Raw genomic sequence first — 24,044 nt, forward strand, 5'->3', positions numbered from 1 at the left:
AAGTGAATGACATAGTTTAACTATGCACTGTCCTATTTTTATTCTTTTGGGGGGTGATTCATAACTGGCCACCCTAGTCATGGGCGCAAGCGGTAGGGAAATGCAGATTATGAGCATGGCCCATTGTACCTGTTAAAGTCCCAATACAGAGTGCTTCCCTGTTACATGGCTGCTAAAGAATAAACAAGATACAACGGCATATCATTAGATTAACAACACATCTAGCTTGACCCTTAGTTCATGGCTTTCATTTTTGGCCTATGCTTGGTGGGATGGTTGATCCATCCATCCTATCAGAGGGCTTGATGCAGGACCTTCTTGTCAAGGTATTTCAGCCATTATTAGCTCATCTGCTCTGACGCAACAGAGAGATTGGCAACTGTATCCAGAGAGAGCCAACTTACCTCCATTTTGATTCCCCACTGAGTCACTTTAGTTTAAAGTATTGCTTTTGTCTGGAGCCATTAGCTGGGAAGTTTTAGTAAGGTTTTCCATTTCCTGCTGACATTCTCTATTGAGATGGGCAAGGAAGTGACCCACCCTCTATAACAGGGGTACTATATTTCACAATTGGCTAGGCTGGCTAGGGTTGATGGAGTCCAACAACAGCTGGAAGGCTACATGTTTCTTAGCTTTGCTACATATACACTGGCCTGGGACCTGCTGGAATTCATAGTGCCTAAACTTGTTTCCTAATTCAGTCAAGGCAACATTGTAGTCTATTCATAAGTCCCTCCTGCAATTCAGAGGGGGAAAGTGGGTGGAGCCAGAAGCTTTAAGTGTCAGCCTATTCTTCTCTGTACAAAGTGTGTTTCTCTGGGAATTACTGATGGGGTGTTTGTGTATATTTTATAGTAGAGTAATTCTTGGGATAACAATGAACAATGGAACTTGTCTAGAGTGTTTATTTTTGTACTGGGGTACTATTGTGAGTAGGACAGTAATCAGGGATGTGGTCAATTAAGGCAAAATGGGGCTAGTGAAGCTGGGACAGCACCCCTGTCCTACTGATTTCACTGGGTATGGATCCAACCCTCTGATCATAGTTGCATCAAGCTCAGCAGAGCTTGAACATTCGGAATTTGACTCATTTAGGGCACAATCTGCTGCATGTTTTGGCAGAAAACAAGTCCCAACAACTCCCAGCAGGTAGATGTGTCTTGGATTGCAGCCTAGGTTATCTTTTCAGCTGCTTATGAGACCATCACATTTCCTTTTAACCAAGGCTAAACTTCACAAGTGAAAGGAGGCTGCTGATGGTTTTTGGTACACATAACTGTCAATGACTGCAATTTGGGAGAAAAACCAAGGATCTTTTCTTCTTGGTTGGATTTTTCTGTGGTTTTTTTTTTTTTTTGCTTTCACATAATTAGGGAGAGCAAGGGTAGAGGTACTGTTGGGGCACCCAAAGCAATCAATGTGGAACATTGTCACATCTCTGCCTAGCAAGCCTTGCTGTGCTCTCAGATTTGGAGAAGATATGAAGGCAGAACAGACAAGGGAGATCACTCTCTTCTGGCATGAGCACATGGCCAGATGTGTTTCCACTGCCTCTTCCTCCATTTTCTTTTGGTATGTGCCAGGAATAAACATACCAAAATGACTGGTAAAATAAATAAATAAATGCCCCAATGAATATGCTTGATTTGCATAATTAGCAAGCAGTTTGCATAATATGCCAATTAGGCTGCTTGGGTTTGGGGAACTGAAATGTGGAAACCCAACTGTAACCATTTCCCTATTTATTTATTATTTTACAATGTTCCGTAATGTTTTGAAATAGCAGTTGGTTTTGCATGTGGACAACTAGCTATTTCTTCCTCTGATAAATTTGTGATAAGTATGTTTTCTTGTAATTTAGTGTCACACCAGTATTATCATCTTCTACATTATACAGAAAGCATTACTCTACCTGGTGCATCTGCACTGTGAAGAAGCAGCCTTGTACAAAGCTCTTGGATACAGATATGGCACTGAATAGATTGTAATTAGAGCCTATTGATTGTATTTCTAACAATTCTAACTTGTACTTTTGCTCTTGTACTTGTACAAGATTATTTTTATTTTTTGACAAGTGGAGAGAATTGGCTATTTCACAAGCTTCTGTTGTTCTAAGCCACTGGGGGTCTTTTTCTTAATGTTGCCCAGTAATCTGAAGTAAATGTATTTCTGATGCATGAATCAGTTCAGTTTTGAATGTCTTACAATAGACAGTGTGTCTGTTTCAATGGAATGGAGACAGGTACTTGATTAGTTCACCTAAGCCATTAAAATTAATGGAATATCATGTGATATTGCTGCAATAGACAATTAAAAGGAGGAAAGGAAGTAATAATTCTTGAAAACTTTTTGACTTGTGAAATACACTTAAAATAATGTTTCCCTAAAGAAATCTTTGTAACAGGACAATTCTTTTTTGACTTTGGGTGTTTCCAAATGAGGCCTTTATGGTGCCATTGCCCTGCCTCTATCATGGTCCAGGACTCTGAACCCATCTCCTCAGAGGATCCCAAACTCTTATCCTCAAAAGAAGAGGAGTCAAAGTTAATGAGAGAAGACTTGGCTATGGAAAGATATCACGAAACTTCCATCTACCCAGGAACCAGTTCTCTAGGGGGCGGCTCTGCTCTGACCAGAAGAGGTTGTATTACAGTCCTCAGAATCTGAGGGCTCAGGACATGAGCGATTCCCACATCACCACAACCCGAGATTGCCAAAACAAGCCATGTTTCTTTAAGAGACCAAGCCTCAGTCAGTAGGGAGGTGGGGCCAAACTGCCTAAATGCAGCTACACTTTTATTTAAGCCCCAGTCTTGCTCTGCTCGTTGTTGGAGCGACATACAGACAAGCCTCTCTGGCTTCTGGCTCCAGTACCACTAGGAGCTTTCTATGATGTTGATCTATTCCTATTCCTGAAACCTAACCTTACAGAAAAAAAATCCCCAATCCATAGTTGAACCTATGGCTCACCCACCCCCTAAACTACTCAAAGCCCTCATCCCAGCAGAAGCAGAACAGAACAGCCTCATTTATGGAACTTTAACAAGGTACAGATTTCATCATTTTTCATTTGTAACCCTCCTGAGTTTTCTCACTGCTTATTCCATCTTTTTGCTTACTCCAGCAAATAGGTTAAGTAGGGAAAGCTGGAATAGCTGCACAGTGTCTTCTGAGTGGTGGGTCTAGAAGTCGTATGTCTGGAAGCAATTGCTGAATCAAATATTCTGTAGCTTTAAAAGAGACAAAATAGTTCAGCTCCCATTTTAATACTTGGAGTTTGACATCAACATAACATTTTCCAGGCCCTTTGGTTGAGTTTTGTATTCTGAATGTATGTGGCAAATTGGTATGTGTGAATAAGTCAAGGAAGAAATGTAATTCTTGGGTTTAAATTGTCAGGCTTGTACCAATGATGGCTTTCACCACCATTGAACCTACAAATTATTTCCGCTTCATTGTGGCCTGCAGAATAAAGTTAAAGGGGATCAAGCTTTGAGGCTTTATCCATCTAATGGTGGATATATTAAATCAGCCCAAAAAATTACTTTTCAGGTCAGCAGGGTCCTCTGAACCCATTTTGCCTGTAAATAAATTGGCCACTGAAGCTTTAAGACTTCATACCCATATCAGGAGCCAGGTACACAGGGAGCTGCCTTAAACCAGCTCAGACTGTTTGTCCATCTAACTTAGGAGTATTGGACCATTCAGCTCAAGGTCCAAAAACCAGTTTTGGAGGAGCTCATGGGAGGAGGCACCTTGAATGGTGGATGGGGCCAAAGGCAAAAGGGGTAGGCCAAAAATACGAGAAATGCCAGCATATTCTGGATTAAAGCTTTGACTGCCAGTAACTTAGCATTAGAAGAAGCATTTCAGCCTTTGAAATTGAGGGAGGAAACTGCATAAAAGTTAGGAAATTACCAAATGTGGCTTGAGGAAAGTGGGTGGCACCAACGGAAGGGAACATGACAATCTTGGAAGCCCCAGATAGCTGAATTTGGCCTTTAGCCAGGCTGGCTTTGGCTTGCAGGCCTGAGGTTTCACACCTCTCTTCTGGATCAATATTGCCTAGTCTGACTAGCAGCACTTATCCAGCAGCTCTAGCAGGGAGTTGTTACCACTCTCTGGGATCTTTTTCATTGGGGAGGCCAGGGATTGAATCTGGGGCCTTCTTGCATGACTTCAGGAAAGCTTTTGACAAAGTACCACATGATATTCTGATTAACAAACTAACTAAAAGTGGGCTAGATGGAACATCTATTAGGTGGATTCACAGTTGGCTACAGAATCGGACTCAAAGAGTACTTATCAATGGAGCCTTCTCAAACTGGGGAGAGGCAACAAGTGGGGTACCGCAGGGTTCAGTCCTGGGCCCAGTGCTCTTCAACATTTTTATTAATGATTTGGACGAGGAGGTGCAGGGAACGCTGATCAAATTTGTAGACGACACAAAATTGGGTGGGATAGCTAATACCCTGGAAGACAGAAACAAACTTCAAAGTGATCTTGATAGGCTGGAGTGCTGGGCTGAAAACAACAGAATGAAATTTAGTAGGGATAAATGCCAAGTTCTACATCTAGGAAATAGAAACCAAATGCACAGTTACAAGATGGGGGATACTTGGCTCAGCAATATTACAAACAAGAAGGATCTTGGAATTGTTGTAGATCACAAGCTGAATATGAGCCAACAGTGTGATAGGGCTGCAAGAAAGGCAAATGCTATTTTGGGCTGTATTAATAGAAGTATAGCTTCCAAATCACGTGAGGTACTGGTTCCTCTCTATTCGGCCCTGGTCAGGCCTCATCTAGAGTATTGCATTCAGTTCTGGGCTCCACAATTCAAGAAGGACGCAGACAAGCTGGAGGGGGTTCAGAGGAGGGCAACCAGGATGATCAGGGGTCTGGAAACAAAGCCCTATGAAGAGAGACTGAAAGAACTGGGCATGTTTAGCCAGGATCTCTTTTCGATCCTCCCAGAGTGCAGGACACAGAATAATGGGCTCAAGTTAAAGGAAGCCAGATTCCAGCTGAACATCAGGAAAAACTTCTTGACTGTTAGGTCAGTACGACAATGTAACCAGTTACCTAGGGAGGTTGTGAGCTCTCCCACACTGGAGGCATTTAAGAGACAGCTGGACAACCATCTGTCAGGGATGCTGTAGGGTGGGGGGTTGGACTCGATGGCCTTGTAGGCCCCTTCCAACTCTGCTGTTCTATGAGGAGGGGGGGGAATGGGTTGGTTTAGATGAGAGAGAAAAAGATTGTGCTCCTGGACCCCTTCAAAGCTTGTTGGAAGGCAGAAGGTGGAGCAATAATTCATTGTACACAACGAGAGCTGAAGAAAAAATAATCAGTTAGCTACAGGATAGGAGGTGCCAGGACAAGCTCAAATGTGGGTAGCAAAGTCCTGATGGCTTTGGGAGGGAGCCATTTTCAGCAGAGAAGCGACATGGCGGGGTGGGGGAAGTAAGCTTGAACTGCCAATTCTCCACTGCAAATTCCCCTCCACAAGTTGTTTTTCCTTCTGTAGAGATCCAGATATTTGTGGGGATAAACAACTTGCATTTAGAACCCCATGGAGTGGGGAGGAAACGGGATGGTTAGACAGGGAAAGGGTAAAGCATCCCCTCCCTCCTGGCATCACATCTCCCTCCCCAAACTGCTTTTTTGGGGGGCTTCATTCGCATCTAACCTTTGTTTACCCCTGAAGTTAGCAGCCGGGGGCAGGTGAGAACAACCCAAACTGAAAGAATAGGCCAGGCCTGGAACAAGCTGAATGACAGGAGATTCAGGACAGATGAAAGGAAAGACTTCTTCCCACTGCACATAGTTGAATTATGGAATTGGCTACCACAAGATGTACTGATGGCCACCAATTTGGACAGCATTAGAAGGCGCTTAGACAAATTCATGCAGGAGGAGGAGGAGGAGGCTATCGATGGCTACTAGTCAAGATGGCTAGATGCTTCCTCCACGATCAGAGGCAATATGGGCCTAAATCCCAGTTGGCTGGCGAACGGGAGCGCTGCTGTGCTTGCCTTCTGTTGTCGGCCACTGTAGGAATAGAGCGTTTGGTCTGTTCCTTGGGTTCTTAGGATGTCCAGGGCAGTTGAAGCATCTCCGTCCTGGGAGGTTTTCCCAGGAAACGTTAGACTGGCAGCTGTCTAAAGAATGCCTTAGATGGGAGTCCTGCTTTAGGGCAGGGTTAAGGCTAGACTAAAGGCCCCACAATCAACCCACAATCGCCATCTTGCCCCAACTGGCAGGTGTCATTATAACCCTTTTGGTAATTTTATCCTGAGGGCAACTTTGTAACTGAGAAAGCTTTGTGTCGTGGGGAGGGCTGCTGCGTGTCATGGGGAGGGCTGCTGCCCAGGGGGGCTGTGTGACGTGGGGAGGGCTGCTGCCCAGGGGGGCTTTGTGTCATGGGGTGGGCTGCTGCCCAGGGGGGCTGTGTGGTGTGGGGAGGGCTGCTGCCCAGGGGGGCTGTGTGCCGTGGGGAGGGCTCCTGCCCAGGGGGGCTGTGTGCCGTGGGGAGGGCTGCTGCCCAGGGGGGCTGTGTGCCGTGGGGAGGGCTGCTGCCCAGGGGGGCTGTGTGCCGTGGGGAGGGCTGCTGCCCAGGGGGGCTGTGTGCCGTGGGGAGGGCTGCTGCCCAGGGGGGCTGTGTGCCGTGGGGAGGGCTGCTGCCCAGGGGGGCTGTGTGGCGTGGGGAGGGCTGCTGCCCAGGGGGGCTGTGTGACATCACAGGCAAAGTATAAAATGGGGATGGGATCTCACATGGGACTCACTTCAGCTGGGACCCAGAGACAGCTGGAGGGGAGCCACAAGGAGAAAGCAAGTCTGACTTGCTAGGCGGGCAACTTCTTGCCTACCTCTCCACACTAAAATCGAGCTTACGCCAAAGCCATGAATGTCTTCTACCTATGGATTTGTGGCTTCTACCTATGCCACAAATCCTATTACAAGCCATGGGTTGTAGTGTGGGTAAGAAGCCATCCCTGCCATGCACTGCGCTGAGTTCAGATGACACAGCAAATGCTTCATCGGGAGTAATTATACAAATTATGGTCACATGCACAGCAGTGGTGGGGAGGGGAGAGAAGCCACGATGGCTTCTTTTACTCCAGTGATCATGTGAATCCAGTCAGTGTCACCAAGTTTCTTGAGATTCCTTTTATCAAGATAGAGTCTTGGTTCACACAATTACTGCTGCCCACCATAGTTTGCTCTAGGTGGCTTGTCGTCTTGACTGAACTTGGGTTCCATATTTTAGACAACCATAACCCATGAATATTCAATATTCACATACATAACCCATGGTCCCTGGGTTTGTATGACAGAATATGCTGCAACATGATAACCCATACTCTACGTCTGAACCCAGCTGTACTGACAACCTATGGTTTGTTAACCACAAACAACCATTGAAAAGAACACAGGGTTGTTGTTGGGTTGTGAATTGTTGGTTGTTCCTGGTTAAAAAAACTTGTTTCAACAATGACCAATATTTCAACAACGACCCACACTCAACCCATGCTCAACTTTGTTGTCTTGTGTACACCCAGTGTATGTCTTGAAATCAACTAGCATATTTCCCCCCAGAATGTTAACTAGAACTTTAACTGCAGATCTGTGCTAATTAGCTGAAAATGTTTGAGCATTCATGCAAACCAGTTGACACTTGTGATCCCCTCTTGGTGATCATAAAGTGGCAACCCTCCCCCCTGTGATATCTTCTTCCCTATCATTTGAATGCATTTTCTTTCCATTACTCTTGCTGCTGAGTGGTGTATAACCTTTTCTATAACTATGTACTTCACTAATAAAGAAGGCCCTGGATCATTCTTGTGACAGAATCTTCTATTTTAAATGTTACCATTGATCTAATTATTATAATTTGATGTGATATCTTATAGTGAGATGTTGCCCTTTTAGTCTGCAAACTCTCTCTTTTTTCCCTTTTCCCTAATTTTAAACGGCCAGTTAGATACTGACCCTGTGAATGTACTGCAGGCATGTTCCCCTTTGCATTTTCTCTCGCTTAAATTAAATGTCAATGGGAAAAGGTATTTGAGTAAGACAGCAATCTTATGGTCCCAGAGATCATAGGATATTGCAGAGTTCCTCCTCCGAGGCATTGGGCTCATCTACACCAGGCAGGATATTGCACTATGAAAGTGGTATGAAAGTGGTATATAAAAGGCAGGAGCCACACTACTGCTTTATAGCTGTATTGAAGTGCACGGACAACTGTTGGGGCCCATTGACACATACCATATACTGCTTTCATAGTGCTGTATCCTGTTTGGTGCAGCTCCTGCCTTTTAATAATAATAATAATAATAATAATAATAATAATAATAATAATAATAATTAATAATAATAATTTTAACCCGCCTCTCCATTCTGTTCGAGGTGGGGAACAACAATAAATGATAAAATACATAAAACATAATATACATTGCTAAAAACATCCTATATACCGCTTTCGTAGTGGAATATCCTGCTTGGTGTAGATGAGCCCGTTGTTACGACCTCGGAAAGAGCAATCCGAATGGGGATTGTTTCCCCCCACCCCTTGCAGCTGCTGCGGGAAGCGCCATGGCAGCTCCCTCATCCGAGTCGGATTTCTGACCATAGCTGAGGATGTTCATGAGGGGAATAGGATGGTGCTGAGAATCTACATGATCTCCAAGCCTCCCATCGTCCATCACCGCAAGTTCACTAGATGTGCTCAAACGCTAATGACACCAGGTCTGCCGGGAATGACAGTTTGGTGAGGGTACGGACAGTTCTCCAGCACAATCTGTCACATGTCTACTGAGAACCCTTTCTCACTGAGTTCAGTGGATCCTCCTCCCAAAAGTAAGTGTGCATAGGCTTTCGGCCTTAGTGGAGTCTTACCCTTCTTAGAGAACTATTGCCTCCAGGGTTCTCTAGGGCAAAGGAGTGACTATTACAGTTTGAGCCTCTAGCATAGATACACCTAGGGTGGCTTCTTAAGGATTGCCCAAAAAGAGGAATTAACAATAGCTTTACTATTGTGAAAAAGAGGTCAAAGGGGAAAACATACTTGCATAATATCTGCATGTGCTAATTTATATAGAGAGATGCAAATTTAGGAAGAATTGCTGTACTTTAAATAGTAATACAATACTATTACTATACAACAGGGGAAATTGTGGCCAGTCTGTTATCCAGGTGCTGAATATTAATAGGTAACTCTGAGGTCCCGGCTCTTCTCCCTTCTTAGGTTTTTTTTTTTTACTCTTTAAACTAGACTTTGACAGGACAGCCCTTCAAATATAGGATGCCTTAGAAACAAAGGTCTGTCCTCGGGCAGCCTTTCAGAAGACTGCTGTCTGTAAGATAGGACCCATGGCCACCCAGACAGATGTTTGGCTGATTCCTATGCTAGGGTGATCATATGAAAAGGAGCACAGGTCCCCTGTATCTTTAATAGATGTATAAAAAAGGGAATTTCAGCAGGTGTAATTTTATGCATTCAGCACCTCCTGAAATTCCCTCTGCATCACAACAGTTAAAGTTGCAATAACCCTGCACTCTTTTGTAACTGGTCAAAACGGCAGGGCTGCTGCAGCTTTAGTTGTTGTGATACTGTAGGTTACACATAGCCATCAGGACTAATAGCTTTCTCCTCCAGGAATTTATCCAACCCCCTTTCAAAGCCATCCAAATTGGTGGCCATGACCACATCTTGTGGTCGTGAATTCCATAGTGTTATTTGCAATGGGTCAGGAATCAGGGGCATGGGAAAATATCTCCTAATCCAACCCTACATATGGAATATGGCTGATTTGTTTCACTACACCAATTTGTGTGCTTTGTAATTGTGGTTGCAGAATTTCAATTGATCTGGTTTTGGACAAGGAAACGATGGAGACATGGGACTCATAAAAGAGGGGGACCAGTTGGTGCATTGAGGCCAGGTAAAGGCACAAGAGCTGAGAGTGGGGGGGGGGGGGAAAGACCCACCACCTTTAACCAGAGCCTATAAAGTGTGTAAACTAGCCTTCCCCAACCTGGTGTCCTCATAAGAACATAAGAAGAGTCCTGCTGAATCTGACCAAGGGACCATCTAGTCCAGCATTCTGTTCAGTCAGTGGCCAACCAGCTGCCTGTGGGAAACCCACAAGCAGGATGTGAATGCAAGAGCATCCTCCCACCCATGTTCCCCAGCAACTAGTACAACAAGTAATGGAAGGCAGTAGTTATTAAGTAGTACTATATAAAGTGCCAAAAAGGCACACAACTACTCCAAACACCAATAAAATGTGATAATTATCAAATAACCCATTTATTTACAATTTATAAAACCAACTGATGTGTCTCAAAGTGGTTAACCATCACAATGTTGGGTACTATAACAACCAATCATATATATCATATATACAAGAATACAAATCTAATACAGTCCAACAATATTACAGACTTTCATAACATTTAGCACCTGAGACAATACCATCAATAATATAAGTACAGAAATAGGGTTTCTTCTCTTTTTCTATTCTTGTCTGCGTTGTCAATACATTGAATGAAAGGGTCCCATTTTCTAGTTCCTGTATTTAGGAAGAACAACCTCAGCGTACATAGGCCTATGTATGTTGAGGTTGTTCTTCATAAGCATGGGAACTAGAAAATGGTCATTTTGCCTCAAAGCAAGCTCTGACTTTGATTATTCCATGTTCTGATTATTCCCCCAGACTCGCAGTCCATGTTCCATCCCCGTGCAACTTCGGTACTTATATCTATGTCTTATTGTGGGCTGAATTGGGGGCTGGTAGCTATGCGCCTTGATGGTAGACAGAAACAGGGAAAGTTACTCTTACAACAAGAGTGACAAGACTGTCAGCAGGCTGTAGTCTGTGCAAATGAGACTTATTGGTTTATTAGATTGACAGTGATGGGGGAGCACTAGCCTAGTTTCAGGACAAAAATTAGTTGGAGGGTGGGGGGCTCTCTGTCTAATTCAAGGCAGGTATTTATTTATTTATTTATTTATTTATTTATTTATTTTGTTTTCTTGAAGTTGCAGATAACAGCTGAGAAGCAAAGTCTATATTCAAGTAGACAGACTCATTATGGAGAGGAAATGGAAGATTTAGCCACTCTCGATTCTTATTGCTTTGGCTGGTGCAAAATCCTGGGGCTCCATACAGTTTGCCTCCCATTACGCCATCCTCCCTCCGTGAGAACGTCTCCCAATATGCAAGGAAGAGGTTTTCATTTAGGCTCCTCCTGGGATTGAAATGTGTTGACAGGCTGAATGTGTCAAAAGATGCTCATGCATATGCTTGTCTAATAATAGCTGCTCGTGTCTTCCCTGAAGCTTTTTCCATCCGGCATGCAGAGTGGAGCCCAGCCCGTCCATTTTCTAATTATTGAAACCCCCCAATAGTTTCCCCCCTTTTCTTTGAGCACAGTTTTGACTCTGCATGTCATTACTACTTTGCTTCCACTTTTTCTAAATTATATTTGGACTTATTCATGCACAATTTTAAAATTATAATTAGCAATGTTCTCCAAAAACCAAAAAAACAAAAACCCCACAGTTGGGAGAAATTGGACAAAATCATTCCCAATTATGATATTTTGGTGTTTCTGAAATATGACAGTATATCTTTCTGACTAGTCTCTCTCTCTCTCTGTTTGTGTGTGTGTGTACGCGTGTGTGTGTATGTGCGTGTAATTTTAAAAAGGGGGGGAAGGTCTCATATTGACTTAAGGCAAAACTAGGTGTGAGGCTTACTGTGTCTTTGAATTTAGCATGCAGGTTTCAGAAATGTACATAGCTTGAGTAGGGAGGGACTGATAATGATGTGGTGGGTGGGTGGGAATTTAACCCTTTCCAATTGTCCCCTACTGCAGTGCTAAGGGAAATCCGTCTTCTGGAGCTAGTATTTGCTTTGGGCCTGGGTAATCTCCTGTTGGTGCAGATAGGGGATTTCCTCCCAATGCAGATAGCATCTTCAGAGGAGAAGTTTTCCTAAGCAGTGCAGCGGGGAAGATCTGGAACGGGTTCATTCCCCCTCCCCATCATCATCAGCCTTTCCCTGCTCAAGCTATGTCCACTTCTTAAACCTGTATGCTAAACCCTGCTTCAAGCCTGAGAACGATTAGCCTCTCCAGCCAGTGGTCTTTGCACAAAACAAAACAAAACAAGTCAACACCTGCAGGTTAAATGCAAAGATGCATTTAATTCATGCCTCGTCAACTTTGGCCCATAGATAATTTGTCCATCTATCCCAGTGCTGCTTGATCTGGCTGGCAGTGGTTCTCAGCAGTCTCAGCCTTATTTGATGGGAAATGCCAAAACCGCCCTCCCGTAGAGCATTGTGCTCTACCACTGTGCTATCCCCTCTCCCCGTAAGATGTGCTTCCCCCTTTTTGAACCAGGATCTCTCATCCCTTACCTCATCCTCCACAATGAGAATCATATCTCTAGACAAACAAGCCTGACCTCAGAGAGGCTAAGTTAGGTTAGGTAACCTGGCGCCCCACAGATTTTTGGACTACAATTCCCAGAAGCCTCAGCCAGCAGGACCTATGGTCAGGAATTATGGGAGTTGTGTTTTTTCATTCATTCATTCATAATATTTATATATTGCTCCATACCTAAAATTGATTCTGGAGCACTAGCAGTGGACATAGGAATAAAACAGTATAAAAAGATTAAAACAGCACATTAAAATTCTTCAGTTTAAATGGAATACCAATAAAAATGGTGGTTAGTCAGTTGAGGAATGCTTGTGGGAAAGAGCTGTTTTCAGGAGGCGCCAAAAGCAGCACAGTTTTGGTGCCTGCCTGACCTCCAGAGGCAGGAAATTCCAAACAAAAGGGGCCACCACACTGAAGGTTTTTCTTTTGCTGGGCCAGATCTACACCTTGTATCAAATCATTACGATCCCTACATTCCTCTTGCGCATTTTTACTTCGTAGGAAACACAGCAACATTTGTTGTGGTGTTTTGGGTAGCGTGGAATAAAAAGCAAGAAATAGCACTCTGAAAGCTGAATATGGAATGTGCCTCAACAGTTATCAGTGCACCAATACTGCTATAAAGCAGTAGTACTTCTTCTTCTTCTTCTTCTTCTTCTTCTTCTTATTATTATTATTATTATTATTATTATTATTATTATTATTATTATTATTATTGATCTAGCCCTGGTGTACTCCAGTCAGGCATAGGTCCATGCGGAGACACCAGGGGCCATGCCCTCTAATGATCTTAGTGACTGGGCAGGTTGGTAAGGGAGAAGGTGCTCTCTCAGGTATCTTGGGCCCAAGTTGTTTAGGGCTTTGTACACTAGTACCAAAACCTTAAATCTGGCCCAGTTAGCTAATAGGTAGCCAGTGCAATTCCCTCAGCAAAGGAGCGATATAAAAAGCGGCAGCTCCTGACAACAGCCGAGCTGCTGCATTCTGCACTAGCTCCAGCTTCCGGAGCAGCCTTAAGGGCAGCCCCACATAGCGCTCATTGCAGTAATCCAGTCTTGAGGTTACTAACACCTGTACCACTGAAGTTTCAAATATCTGCAGGGTACCAGGTTGCCTACCGCTGGGCTAAATAGTGGTGCAACCTGACACCTAGTAGTTGACCCTAATCTCATTAAGGGTGCAATAATCCCATGCCTGTTTAAACAGAACCCCCCTTACAATTCCCAGCATTCCCCATCTTATCTAAATAGGCATCGGATTGGTCTCTTAGGCTCCTCCCTTCCCAAACTGTTTTTTACTTGAAGCCTGTGGGGTGGAGGGAGGGGCAAAAATGAAGGCAAAATCAATTTAAATACATTGACTACAGTATGAAAATGGTGATGGTAGCGGGAAAGTAAATTCATCCCACGGCTGGAAAATAACCCACTCCAGCCCCTATGTATGCATTGGGCTGCTTCACAAGTATAAAATCCATCTGTATGTTACCATCAGGGATACTGTATGCATAGCATATGCCTGCATCACTCTGCTGGCTTGTAATTAATCAAAATTAATCATGTTGCTGCTCCATTTTATTGATCTCATGTTGCTTTTATTGTTATTGTAACTGAAATTGTTCTTAATAGTGTATTTTAAGCTCTGATTTTACTATAGGTACATGTAAACCACTTGGGAATGTTATTATATTAAGTAATATATTATGCACTGAGAGACAGTGTAGTGTAATGGTTAGAGTGTTGGACTGGGACTCTGGAGATCCGGATTCTAGTCCCTACTTGACCATGAAGCTCACTGGATGACTTTGGTCTAGTCACTGACTCTCAGCCTTACCTACCTCACAGGGCTGTTGTTTTGAGGATAAAACTGGAGAGGAGGATTGCGTGAGCCGCCTTAGGTTCCTTGCAAGAGGGGGAAAAGGCAGGATATAAATGTAATAATAAATCAATTAATGATGATGATGCTGTTACACAGGCCCTTTCTACACCTAAGGATTATCCCAGGAAAATGGAGGGATCGTCCCTGCCTGCTCCTGGGATCCCTTGTGTGTCATTTGATGTACAGGGATGATCCCAGGGAAAACAGCAGGTGTAGAAACGGCCACAGTCTTCAACATGAGCATCTTTCATGCTGTCTGTGAGCTGGGCTGTGTATTGCCACACAGATCTGGCTGGGAACTGCCACTTTAAATTCCAGCATTTAATACCCCAAAGAACTAGATGGCCCTTCTTCATTTTGGGGGGAGGCATGATATTATCCTATTCCTCTCTGTCTTCAGAATAGATAATTAATGCTGTCATAAAACCCCAAACTTGGCATGATGAGAAGTGACTCATCACTTAGTTGATTCATCTACTTAACGATTTTGGGGTTTTAGGCACTGGTTGTGCAAAGCCTATTGGGTATGATTGATGGCTGCCTCCAATTCGGCAGAAGTCAGAATATTTTATCTATATATGTCAGTATTCGCCTAGCTGCTGCACAATGTGTTTCCCCCGCTCCCTTGCTTCTTCTCCTTCTCCTTCTTTATGTTATTTTACCCTAAAATGTCTTCGAGAGGAAATTTCACGAGCACTTCCTTCCCCCAAATTTGCTAACCGCTTACTTTTGATGTGACGCTGTTGGGATCTCATTAGCTGAAATCCAGAGAAAGGAACTTCAGCTGTAAATGCATATCGTGTGTTCAGACTTTTGTGCTTGAAACAAAAGTCATCAGTTAAATTACTTGCCTGGGAAAAAAGTACTACAGGAAAATGCTGCAAATTGCATTCCTTTCACCTCAAATTGCTCTCAATGCCTGATGTGAAGTGGGGCGGGGAGGGGGGGGGAGGGAAAGGTTGCTAATTTCTCTAGGATTAACAAAAAGAATGGAAGGCCCCCGCTGAGCAGGTGCCAAGTAGAGCTGTCAGGTGCATCAATGCCATGAAGAGAAGATAATACATTTTAATTTTCACACCGCAAAGGAAACTCTTTCTCTCTATTGCTTTTCTCAGTCATCATCAACCTTACAGTTGCGGTGCTCATAAAATCCTTTGAAACATCAATGAGAGTTTATTACCTTTGTGCCAGTCGAAACCAAGTTCTACTCCCCCCCCCTTGAAAAAAATAGCATCAGATGTTTGCGTCAAACACCTTGCTTTCGCCTGTTGCCTTATTTAAATGTTATTGCAGCAAAGAGGATTCTTCTGTTTTGTTTTTCAAGATAATATGCGTGGAAGAAAAGACACAAGATTATCATTAATTGTCAGATGGCAGGCATTCTAGAATTGTGTAGTATCCCACCTCCAGTACTTCGGAGGCTGTCAATTATCAATATAGGATTGCATCCTAACTTTAAGCTCCTTCACACTGGGGGTTAACACGCTCCCTACCTTTGCTTCTCCACCCGTGTTTTCGTTCCTCAGTTACTTCCTCTTTTCAAAAGAGGAAGTACAGAACGAGCACAAGGCCCATTGAGTCTGCTGTTCTAATGGCGCTGCTTCTCCTGCACACAGCAGGAGACAGCAGCAATTCCAAGTTTAAAACAACATTGGACTTAATGAGGTTTTTTTTTGTCATGCAAGGAAGGCCAGAAGAGGCAGAAGGCGCGCGGGAGGCAGACGACGCCATGTGAGGGACCTGAGCAAACTCTGTGAGTGCCCAGTAATGAGCATGCAATAAAACACTCGTTGGATGGAGCTATGAGTGCCCATTTTTACAGTTTTAAATAGAACGATCATTTTATGTGCAAAGCAACTTTAGGAACATAAAGGATGTTGCATGTTCCTACAGCACCCCTTCTCAACTTGGTGCAATCCAGATATTTTAGACTACAGTGCCCAGCATTCCTGACTATTGGCCATGCTGCCTGAGGCCGCTGGGAGCTGATGTTCAAAATATCTGGAGGGCTCCACATTGGGGAAGCCTTTCCTAAAGCAACAAAGTGAATTTAAATCTGTAAAGGGCACTAAAAAACCTAAGTATTGCTTATTTTTCAATTTCCCCCAGAATTTCTGTTGCTTTGGGAAACCCCCTGGGGAAAAAAATGTTTTGCCCCCATGGCTTCTAAATTTCCAGAAATTTTACATCTCTAAGTATGGTTATGTGTACCAGATGCTGGGGAACATGCACTGGGTGGAGGGATTTTTATTGCCCTCATCACCTGCTCGTGGGTTTTCCACTGGAAGCTGGTTGGCTGCTGTGTGAACAGAATGCTAAATTAGATGGACCCTTGGTCTGATCCTGCATGGCTCTTCTGTTCTTAGGACGCAAACCTGACATCAAAAATAGTAATATTCAGAAACAGGCGAGAGAATATTTCAGCCTCCCAGGATAAGCTGCTGCTGATCTGAAAGTCACTATATGAGGCCCCTGTACCCCTTTCCACCTCACACCACCACTGCTGCACCACCGAAATTTGTGGCAGCAGGAAAAAGGATTGGTGGTAAACAGCCGAGTTGTTGCTGTTGTTTTGCTGCCACTGAATTTGGCAGCATGGCAGCAACAGGAGTGTGGGCTGTTTGGGTGATCCAGGGGCTGGAAATTGGCCCCTGGATCACCCAAAGTTACCTCAACTGAAAGCTTCATCCCACCTACACTTTTATTCTGGTTCTCCCACAAATTATCCCATGCCATTGTTGTTGCTGTTGTTGTTGTTGTTGAGCTCCATCACAACAGCCTCCATCCTGCACCAGCGCACGCCCTGGGAAGGCTGGGCCAGGCTCCGTGGCACTCCACTTGGGGGGCTGCAGAGGGAGGCCCTGCTGGCAGGGCTGGGCCTGCTCCGGGCTCTGAGGCACTCCGGGCTGCTGAGGGCAGCAGCTCTGCTCCTCGTCATCCCTCTGCGCCCCCAGTGGCTGCTTGGAGCTCAAGAAGAACTGTTCTTTCCGCACTGCAAAATACATCGCCAAGAGGGGGGGGGGAGACCCGCGATCACAGCTGGACATGCTGCTGCACATCAAGTGAGTCCTTTGCATGCAATGCGCCGTGTATGCAGACTATAAGGCTGGTGTGTAAAGGTCTAAGTTTAGGGCTTAATCGAGGTAACCGTTTTCTCTCCCACTACAGGTTTTAATTTAACATAGCAAATCTGGGAAAACTGTGTTTATCCCTTATTACTGCTGATAATGGTTGATGTGAAATGGCTGCAAATGGTTGATGTGTTTATCTCATATACTGTATATTTAAGCTTTACCTAGAATTTCACAAACTATACCTCTTCCAATTTTGGGCCATTTGGCTTCACATTTTTTATTGTATACCACATAGAGCCAATAAGAAATTTGATAATTCAAGAAGGCGTTATGAACTCTTGCTTTAGCGTTCATAGAAAATAACATTTGTAAACATATTTTGGTAGCACTGTGCATTTTACCCCATGATTTTATACGTAAATGATTTTAAGTCAGAGAAGAAATTATTTTTTTTAGTTAAAAAAAATTGTACTTCTGCTGTACTTTGACACATCTTTCAAAAAAAGCAATCTTGTCCTGGAGATTTAATTTAGAAAGTGCAAATATGAAAAGGCGCCCGTTTTCTGTGCTTTAAACTGACCTATTTTTGAAGAGTTAAATAAGAATTCCAACGTAAAAGGATAAGAAAAATATGCCAGAACATCAGCAGCCACTAACCAATCCCAACTTTCATTTCAGGCATATTTCTATACTTAACAACCCACCACCTTATACTAAGGAAAGGGAAAAGACTACCACAGGCTTGGATGAAAGGGTCAAGAATGTATGTGGGCATTCAGAAGTGAGCACAGCTATTTTCCATACATGTACCAACAATTTGGTGAGCATTTCACAAGTGTGATAAGTAAGATGTTGTTTCTGATCTGAGTCAGCCTAACTTGGGGACTGCGATTTCACCTGTGTTGGGCAGGGTCAAGCTCCCCATGAAAGGTCAGGTTCGTAGTTTGGGAATGCTCCTGGAACCCTATGCTATTGATGGATCTTCAGGTGTCAGGGTGGCAAGATCGCCTTTATAGCTTCATCACACCAGGGTTATACTGTGCAATCACTGCGAATTGTGTGCAAAGGACTCCAAAGTTTTCCAGTTTATAATCTGCTTTGACTGTGAAGCATTCCCATGCATCCTGCTTTAATTGTGCTTCATATATAAAAGAACCGACCTATTTTGCCACCTCTTTAGGAGCGAATCTTTTGTTGTTCTCCGAGCGGCCACTGGGGGCGCAGGAGGATGATTTGATATGTTTAAAGTACAAATTAAACAAATGCTTACATCTGTGTAAGTTTTAAAGATAAAGACATCAAAATTGGCATAGTAATAGATATTAAAGAGGGCTTTAAGCAAACCAAATTTGAATCAGATTGGGTCATCCGTTGATTTTTAATGATTTTTTACATTTCTCCCCCTTAAACCCTTTCCTGGTATGCAAAAGATCTTAGGAGTGCTGCCGCCTGGAGTGTGATTTAGCTAGCAACAACAACAACAACAACAACAACAACAACAGCAACAGCTTTACGCTATGGGGATAATTCGAGGGAAATGGGTATATGTGATGAAGCCCTTACACAACTACATCCAGTGATCCAGTCTGCCTGTTCCTGGGGCATTCTGAGCTGGCAACAGCTATCCATGCCTTGATGACATCATGCTCAGACTATGGCAATGTATTCTACATGGGGCTACCCTTGAAGAGCATCTCTGGAAGCCACAATTGGTGGAAAATGTGGCGGTTAGGCTGCTAATTGGTGAACAGCATCATGATCACTTCGCAACTGCACTGGTTGCTAGTTGTTTTCCAGGCTCAATTCCAGCTGTTGTTTTAACCATGAAAGCTCTAAATGACTTAGGGCCTGGCTATCTGAAGGGCCACCTTTCTCGGTACAAATCTGCTTGCATCAGCTGGAAAGGCCCTTTTAAAGATACCCTCGCTTGCAGAGGCCTGCTCATCGGGCACATGGCAAACAGCTTCCTCTGATGTTATTTACAAACTGTGGACCGTGCTCCGCCTGGAGTTATGACTATTCCCTGCTCTGTCTGCACTTAGGGCTCAAGACACATCTTTTTAATTTGACTTTTTAAATAGTCGTGACATTTTTTTCAGGTGGTTTGGAATGTTTTATGATGTCTTTATTTGTTTATGATTTCCATTTTCTGATTTTTTGGTAAACCACCTTGGTTGATTCCAGAAAGGCTGAAAAGAAAGACAACAAATAAAAAAATGGGGAAAAATGCGCAGTGCAAGCCAGCGTAGACTATGACTGGTCTTTCTTTTTGTGGAAGTTGAGCTGCGCTCTTGGGAGTTCATAGCTTTTCACTTTCCATTGCTTATTTGAGGCGACTGCTTGCCTGAGCAGGTTCTTCTTCCTCAAGTCTTCTGCCAGCCTATCATCAGAACCAACTCATTGAAATGATGCCTTAAAGGTTCACCTTGTCGCATCATTGCAATGCATCTGCTGTAGTGCTCGAAACTTGAAGTCTTCATTACAAACCACTCTGTTCCCCACACTGTCCAGATTTTTAAAAACAGAGAAAAGGAAAGAGTGGCCTTAACTCCTAACTTGCAAAGGTGCATCTGTAATTAATCGAATCTATGTGGCAAACACAGACCAAACAGTTGTGAATTTATTCATGAATGCATGGTAGTTGCACATCAGTTAAGGCAGGGGAAAGCAACTGAGGGGGGTGCCAGGGCCATTTTTGCCCTCCAACCCACGTGGCTGCACGCCACAGCATGTCAACCCCCCTTTCCCTGATTTGCTGTGGCAAACTGCTAGGGAGGCCTAAATTGTCCAAATCTCATTTGTTTTCAAGCAAGATTTGGTTTATTTAGGCTTCCGTAGCAGTAGCAGCAGCAGGAGGGGATACACCAGGGGGCAATGAAGGCCACGTGCAGCCTGTGGGTGGTGTGTTGCCCATCCTCGAATATAGGGGTCATAGTGAAAGGCATCATAAGGCTGTTGAAACCAATCCCCTTTCATCAGCCCTGTGCAACCAGTCTGCATGATGGACAGTCCTGTGATAAACCTATCTTGCCAGGTGTATTCTGTAAATGTAGAACTGTGGGTTGTTAGCCAGCCAGATGACCACTGCCTGTCCTCCTAGTGCAGTGCTACACAGAGCTAGTAATGTAGGAACATTTCTGGGAAGGGACAACTACCTTCCTCCATCTCCCATGGAAAACATTTCTGTGGTCTGCAGAAGAAGGCAGCTGGCCCAGCTGTACATCCTACTCTGGTCTCAGTTTGGTCCCTGTCAGTCAGTCATGGGACCTGATGGGATCCACCTTCACCTCTGGGCTGCAAGGGTCAGAACTGAGCTTAAATTGGAACCAATTGGATGTACCTTAAATGGGCCTGGCCAACCAGCTGTTTCATGATATACTACGAATTATGACCACTGAGTTTGTTTAGTGACACTGTTGCACTGTGATGTCTGTGTTTGTCTTTTTTGTAGCCTCTGTTTTTAACTATATTTCAAAACTAGCAAATGGACCTGACTTTACACAGGTCGGAGTAGCCAGTGGTTGATACAGTGACGTGTTTAAGCAAAGTAATGCAGGGGGGAATCCGCACGTCGTTCTGAGATCGCTTCTAAGCGACCCCAGTGCGGCGTGAAAGCGAGCGTGTAACTTGCCTTTTGAAGAGCCGATGAAGCGACGTCCTTGCCGCCGCCACCGCCACCCAACTCCCTCCTCGCCGGCTGGGACGGAAAGCTCGGGGGACCCCGCCTTCTTCCCCCGAGCTTTCAGTCCCAGCTGGCGAGGAGGCAGTTGGGTGGTGGCGGCGGGAAGGACGTCTCTTCGTCGGCTCTTCAAAAGGCAAGTTACACGCTCTCTTTCACGCTGCACTGGGGTCGCTTAGAAGCGATCTCAGAACAACGTGCGGATTCCTCCTAGGTGTCAGAGTTGGACACATTGCACCCGGCTTGTCTGATTGAAGCCATGTCTGCTGGCAGCCTTAAGCCAGTCTCTGCCATGGCGCACCCCTGAGGGAGAGGTCTGTCCACTCCATTCTTTTGAGGGGACTGCCCACCCCCCAGCAAGGAGGAGGGGCAGCCATATAATGACTACTCCTTCCTGGCTTCAAAGTGTATGGTCTGCAAAGTTATGTACTGGTTTGTGAAGTCTGCCTCTTAGTGATTGAAGATGGTTACAACCATATGGACACACTTAAATAAATTAAATTAATGCACTTAAAAAAAAATAGCCCTGAGGTGCACACTCCTAGGGTCCCTTTAGTATACATGCCAAGTTTCAAGTGTCTAGATTTCAATGTTTAGACACTAGGGTGCTCACACACACACACACACACACACACACACACACACACACACACACACACACACACACACACTTTTATTATAGATAAAATGCAATTCCATTGGAACTGGTGTTCCACTGAGACTCACTCGTAAATGTGAATGGGCATGTCAGTCACACAATATTTCTTCTCTGTGTAGCAAGAGATTCAGATCTACACTAAGCAGGATATAACACTTTGAAAATGTTTTGAAGACTGTATAGGGAGTGCGTACTGGGCCTCAACAATTGTCACTACCGTTATATACCTTTTTAAAGCAGTAGCGTAGATCCTGCCTCTGTAGAATTAGTTTCATTTGGATTATTTGGTAACTGCGTGTGTAGAGTACATATTATGGTCACGCAAAGGCAAGGATTCAGGCAGTATCAAATTCACAACAACATCTATTCGCCCCACCCCCCATTTTAACCCCCCCCCCCCCAAAATGCCACTTTCCAGCTCTCTCACTCATAACTGCTTCCAGGCCAAATTGGTCTCAATCCCACCCTGGCAGGTGATTGTGATTCAAGATACAGTCCAAGTTTCCTTCGGATGAACAACCGTTCCCATCAGTGTCAATGACAATTGTCAAGAAATTCAAGAAGAGAAGAGACCTGGCACTCCCTTTCTCCCTCGCTTGTTTACCCCCCCCCCCCCCGCCCCAGCATGGCTGACAATTCTTGATTAAAACAAAGATTTAAAAAGAGTCACATGTCTTTTGTCTTCTCTGGGTAAAATACACATTTCATTGGTAAGATCTGTGGCCTTGTTTTGTAAGTCCCCGTGGGGATTTATTGCTGTTTTCAATGGACAAGTTTTTGGTACCATCTCACGAATGGTGCATATAATTATTGAAGAATATCATCAAATTCCTCAGCACCCCACTGGCAGCAAAGCAAAAAAGAAATGCTGTCTGGAATAAAAGTTAATCTTGATGGAAGATACATGGTCCAGAGGCTAGTTTGTGCACGTTTCTGAAGGGCAGAGATAAGAAAATTAATTTACTGGAGTTTAGCCAGGGAGTCAAGATGGAATTTATCTTAACCTCTGAACCAAAGCCTTGATGTCAGCTTTACTTTGTTGGAATATTTCATCAACAAATGGCAAAGGGATGTGAAATACACCACTGCAAGTTCTGGCTAGGCTGTAAACTCAACTTCCTAACTAGAGGGAGAATGTTTTTTTCAGAGGCAATTGCTGATCTTCTTTTCTACCTCCAGAAAAGCAAACAACAGTATGTGGGCTTCGTTCTGTGCATGGAACAGAGTTCATGTTCATGGAACAAGGCTTTCTCACCACACCTTTTTTTTTTTTTGGTTGTTCATATTCCCTGAAAGTCTGCTTCTGGGGTTTTGGGGACCCTTGGGAATTGTATGGGACATGGGGCAGGGGATTGCCATAGAACAGGGGTGGGAAGAAGATAGATTTTCAGATGTTTTGGACTGCAGCTTCAAGAAGCCCCTGCCAGCATGACCAGTGGTCGGGAATGCTGGGTGTTGAAGTCCAAAACATCTGGAAACCCACCCACTTCTGCCATAGGGGATGAAAAACATGTCGGGACTAGGAGGGATATTTTTCCATTGGCAAAATGTGTGAAGAACTGGACCTCCTCTTTTTAAAAAAATACCAGAGGCCACTGATTTCCTGAAAAGAAAAACTGTACATCGAATTGCTTTGATATTTTCCAATGAAAACACTGGAAAATACCAATTAAAACACAAAGACAAAAGCAAGAGGTAAGAGATTGAAGTTACAATTCAGAAGCTGATATGCAAGGGGCACTGAAACCACCCACAACTCAACATGTCAAATGTCTCTCATAAGAAACTAAGCATTTAAGAAGAGCCATGCTGGATCAGACCAAAGGTCCATCTAGTCCAGCACTCTGTCTACACAGTGTGGACAGGAACCAGGAACCCACAAGCAGGACAAGAGTGCAACATCACCACACTGCCCATGCTCCCCAGTAACTTATATAAGCTTACTGCTTCTGAATTTGGAGGTAGCACAGAGCCTTCAGGACTAGTAGCCATTGATAGCCTTCCCCTCCAGGAAGTTATCTAAACCTCTTTTAAAGCCATCCAAATTGGTGGTCATCACATCTTTTTCTTTTTCTTTTTCTCCCTCCACTCCATTTTACAATTTTTATTATTTTCTACAGAAAAAGACAAAGCAAAACTTCACAAACTTCACAAACAATACAATACAACTTATAAAAGCACACATACAAAACATATAAGGCCATATTCCATTTAAGGCATCTTGTGGTAGTGAATTCCATAGCTTCACTATGTGTTATATGAAGAAGTGATTTCTTTTATCTTTCCAAACCTCCTGCCA

General features: G+C 44.0%; 1 protein-coding gene across 1 annotated transcript in view; it reads right to left on the reverse strand.

Moving 5' to 3' along the window:
• Positions 1–242: 242 nt before the first annotated feature.
• The window catches only part of CDCP1 (CUB domain containing protein 1), a 451,994-nt gene continuing 428,192 nt past the window's right edge, over positions 243–24,044 (reverse strand). The window contains exon 8 of the mRNA XM_063124177.1: positions 243–258. The gene's annotated coding sequence lies outside the window, so the exon portion shown is untranslated. The remainder of the gene's footprint in view (positions 259–24,044) is intronic.

This window comes from Elgaria multicarinata, chromosome 1 (genome assembly GCF_023053635.1).
Source record: "Elgaria multicarinata webbii isolate HBS135686 ecotype San Diego chromosome 1, rElgMul1.1.pri, whole genome shotgun sequence".
NCBI lineage: Eukaryota > Metazoa > Chordata > Lepidosauria > Squamata > Anguidae > Elgaria > Elgaria multicarinata.